The sequence below is a fragment of the Micropterus salmoides genome, unplaced genomic scaffold (assembly GCF_014851395.1).
Source record: "Micropterus salmoides isolate LMB-PRFRI ecotype aquatic unplaced genomic scaffold, ASM1485139v1 Ms_hic_scaffold_4, whole genome shotgun sequence".
NCBI classification, from domain to species: domain Eukaryota; kingdom Metazoa; phylum Chordata; class Actinopteri; order Centrarchiformes; family Centrarchidae; genus Micropterus; species Micropterus salmoides.
The window spans coordinates 28,914,199-28,919,248 of record NW_024043372.1 but is presented as its reverse complement, the minus strand read 5'-3'; positions in this window follow the sequence as shown (position 1 = coordinate 28,919,248).

Genomic DNA, 5,050 nt, shown 5'->3' with positions numbered 1-5,050 from the left:
TCTCCCCGTGAAGAGAAGCATTCACAGTATTCCTGTTGCCCCGGACCCCTCCCTCTTGAGACATAGAAACAGTATTAATATGCCATGAATGGAGACAGACAGACTAGCATTATCTAGCACTGCAGCGGCTAGAGAGGCAGGATGCCTTGTAGAAAGCCAGAGGGAAATATTTCTCTGCATGAATGGTGAAGTATCCTTGACCACGACCACCACTGCTGGTGTCATATCAGCGAGGCCGGTATGGTGTTTGTGTCTGTTGGATTTTTAGCCCACTCACTTGCCTTGGGGTATTCTCTGTGAATGATTAATGAGATTTGTTGATTTTTAAGAATAACACTAAAAATTGAGGATTCCTGCAGTTTTAGTAGCTGAATTTTTTTGGGCCACATCTGTCATTGAGATTCTCTGAAATGTAGATGAGACAATACATAATAAACTGAGGAAATAGCTGCAGCTATTTAAAGGACTATTTTTTTCCCCCTGTGAGATCTGGTTTGTAAAGAGATTGTGCAGTCAGAAAAGGTACTTATTACTCCACCTAAAGTCACAGGTAAATACAAAAGCATCAGTGAAATCCGTAGACTTCAGTGGGAACTCTCCATATTAAATGACTACCTTACAGTGATCTTATGTCTTGGTCTTTGGTTGTCATGGAGATGTAATTGGACTTCCTTTATATTCCACCTATAAGAGTTCCTTTCACTGTGTGAATGAAATGGCATGGGAACAGCCCAGCCCTTTCGCAACTGTGTGATTGCACGCCTATGAGGTCTGCAGTTGGCCACAGGCGGAGAAGCAACTGTCTTCATTAGTTGGTCGCGCTCACCACTCTCGTGCACACTAAGCATTGGGTTCTGCACAATGGTGGTGACTGTGACACACAAACTAAGAAAGATTTTGATTCAGTATGTTGTCTTGCATGACTAGATACGAGATTCCATAATGAACTGTTTATTGGGTACATGTATACCCCACGTATATACAAACATGATTCTAGTTTCTGTAATTGATTTTATCCTTTTGCTTTTATTTTTTGTTCTGTATTTATCTTTGTGTTACTAAGAAAGATTTAGCAAAATTACCAGAATGTGTTTATCTCAAGCAGACGTTACCTAATTGACATATTTGATCTAGTGTAATCGGAGAAAGTAGGTTCAAATTGAGGAAACAAAATTACTTGATAAACCTCTGTAACAACAGTTACTTTGCAACTTTTGAAAGGAGATAAAGCAACTTCCTTCCACCAAAAAATGAAACGTTAAAATTAAGTAAGAAATAAAAACACACTCCTGCTCAATGTAATACACAGTTTTACTGCAACTGTCTTACTTGGTCTGGTATGACCAGGAGCTCATGGTGGCAAATGTTAGCAAACATTACATAAATATTGTTGTGTAAACCATGTTATTGAATCAGTTTGCCAGCTTATGACTTTTCTCACGTGTGCTAAATTTACACTACGTTTTAGTATTTACAATTAGTCCAAAATTGCTACTAATTGAGGTTTAACAAAATTTACCTAGCCTCACTTTAAGACCAGACATACTCTGCTGATTCCTGATTTCCTAAGTCAACCTATCCAATAACTCAAGTCAAGGTGAACTATTGTGTTATAACATTTACACTTACGAAAGTGAGGACGCTCACTTTGGTAAGTGTGAATGTTATACAAGCCTATGTAGTAGGTATTGATACTGCAAGTAAACCTCTAACTACGCTGCTCCCATAAAATAAAGGCCATGCATCATACATGTCTTTTGAAGATTTATTTTGTCTTTCTCTCTTTTGTCAGCAGACTCGCGAAAAGACATATAAGAAAGGACAAGAAAATAAAAGACGTAAAAGCTTCAAATCTAGTTAATAGACAGGCCCAAAAACGTTAGCGCAACTCAAATGTGATGAAATCAAGTTAAATTGCTAAAAGGAAGTATCACATTGTCAGTGTAAAGGCACATGAAAGGCCATTACCGTGTGCGTCTGTTGAACCAAGTGCAAAATATTGTTATTTTGGGGCTTTATGTCGTTCCTCTGCATCCGTGTTGGCTCTCACCCATAATGCCATGTTTATGCCCTCATCTAAACTCTGGTCATGTGACCCATTACACTCTGTTATCTTTCATAAAGAGCTCTACATTTTAAACTAACCATTATTTTAAAATTCCACGTTTTAAACACATCTTCTATTAACATATTTTTAATGGCTGTATGAACTCAAATAATAATAAATGTTTCCAGAAACATCTGAATTAAACATGTCCAGACAGTTACAAAGCCTATACTAATACTAAGGAGAAACTGGAAAAGAAAGGAAGCATAGTAAGTTTTGATTTCCATCAAAAAGGAATCAAACTTCACGTCACATTTTTGTGTTATGTGTTTTTTTTACTCCCTCCAGTCAAACTATGTATGTTTTTTGCTTGTCATAGTCTTAAAGCTGTGGCAGTTTCGCACTTCACCGGAGGGCAGCTCATCCCTATGGCGTCTGTTTTAAATGGCTCGCTCTATGTGCTCTGCTTTGTCTGAAAGATATTCACATGGTTGCACAACACAAGCCAGAGTCAGGAGAGCATGAGCTGGATGACTACCTTTCGGTACATTGATTCACTAATAGAAGGGCATGTACACGTTTCCTCTGCAGCGAATAGCGTGATGAAACTGTTGGAAAGATATTTACACTCCTTTTTTTTTTTTTTACATTTGGCTGTATCACCACACAGAGTAGGATACTGGATTGTACGAAAACAGAATAAAGAAGAAAAGTGCTTTATCAGTCAAATATGTGAGTTAGTGAGCTGTATCTTGGAGCCATACATTATTGGAGCCTGATTAGGACACTAGCCTGTATGATAATGTAGTTACACATACAGCCAAATAATTGGAAGCTAATAGCTTCTTTGCAATGTCTCCTGCATCCTTTCATCATTCAAGTGTGAAAAACACCAACCCATCATCCAGAGTATCTTTTTAATAGAGGGCAAAAAATCTAAAAGTGGCACACACAGAAGCACTTGCCCAGTACCTCTTAAATTAATGATGTCCTCTACCAACACTTAAGTCTGTTGAAAAAACAATTGCATGTACACACACACACACACACACACACACACACACACACACACACACACACACACACACACACACTCTGGTCTCTGGAGGCCAAAACACATTTAAGAAGCATCTCTGGGGAGTTGTACTCTTCGGCGTACACGCTCTCTAGATGAAAGCCTCTCCGGGCTCCTGCAGCTGTGAAGTGAAGGTTAGCAACAGGGCCAGCTTATATCATTTACACCAACACAGTGACACGTCATCCAGCCTCCCTGGATGGCACGCAGAAACAATGAGTCATGCTTCATTAAGAAAAGGTTACTTTAAAAGAAGAAAGAAGCATGTTGATGTGAGCATACCCATCTGTCATGTTGAATTTAACCTTATACACACTGAGACAGATGCTGTAAAACGCTAATTCACACAAAATGGTACTAATCACTGAGCTCGTTACAGCTGAGTCACTCCTCTTAATGAGTGCTGAAGGAGAGGATAGTAGCGGTAGGGTTTCAGGGTTGTGATGTGGTTTTGATGAAATACTGTTTGGCCAGAATAACAATGTGCCCGCATCTTATCAGGAAACTGTGAAAAGTGCCAAAGGTGTGTAAAGGCTGTTTTTCTTTGTCTTTCGGTTGGTTAAGACATAATTTCAGCTGCAATGATTATTCGATTAATCAATTTCCAGCTCTCCAAATTCTGCCATCTGTAAAGTAAAGAGAGAAAGTTTTGATGCAAGGCCTTCCTGTCAAATTTAGAAATATGTCTATGAATAGAACAGGGACAGCTCCTGCCCTTATTTCTCAAAAAAAAGAGCCTATTCCAAAGTGCCCTAAGTGTGTACCAAACTGCTTTTTGTAGCAAAATGATTTTGATAATTGTACTAAAATCTCTCTTTTTATTGTCTGTTTTTCCGAAAGCACGAATTGTTTTTTGGTAGCAGACATTTCCTGGCTAAGTGGATGCATGGATTGGTGAGAGAGGGAGAAAGGGACAGCAACAATTGGATTTGTAGGTTAATAGCATCCTCATTGACAACATAATTTGCTCATCATGGCCCATTTCAGGCTTCAGTCAGAGCGAAACAGCACTGTGCTAAAACCAGAATGTAAGCACTGCAGTGAATAGGCTCACTTCAAAACACCAGAAGATTGGCAACTGGCACTGGAGCTTTTAGCACCCGAGTTATCCTCTGCCCACTGGGGCAATGAAGCCTGATGTAAAGCATCAGTTTTTGTGTGGTAGCGCTGCGGTGTTTGGCTCGGTGCAGTGGTTGAAGGATCTCTGTAAACTGAGGCAGACGTGCTGGATTATTCCAGGGTCAGGACCATGGGATTAGGTCCAGGGATTATCACAGCTCAGTCAGGGAGACAACAGCCTTGTTGGCTCCCGAGATTAAACAAAAGACTCAGCCAGGCCGACCACCCAGCCTCCGTTGTGCTTTCTCTGTCTGTTCTCGCTCATCCCCAAATCAGCGGGTGAAGTGTCCTAAGTGCTGATTCACCGTCACCGCAGGAATTTAAATGTGATGCTAATTCAGTTTTGGTCATGCTCCGGGTGATGAATGTATCAAATGTTTGTTTGGACTAACACGTTTTTGAGATGAAATCCTGTTGCAGAAAGAGAAACGTATGAAGAGCTGGGCAATATAGTTGGATTCAATATAATGGCATTTTTTTAATTTCTAACTAATTAGTTTCCTTGGAATCATTTAATTTTGTAAAATGAAAACATGATATGAGCATATCAACGTGGTGTGATTCCACAGGAAGTCACCAAATGACAATGTTGAATTATTGCCAAGTCCTAATATTAAATTTGAGGAAATACTCAAAGAGGTCTTCACACCTGAATAGGCCAGATACTTCTGTCTGTGTGTCCTGCATTAAGAATTCTAACACTGATCTTGAAAGAGCATTTGGCAAGAATAAAGTTTTCTTAAATAAATTATATATTGTCTAGACAGTTCAAGCACAAGAAAGTAATGAGTCGTCTAAGTCATGCCAAA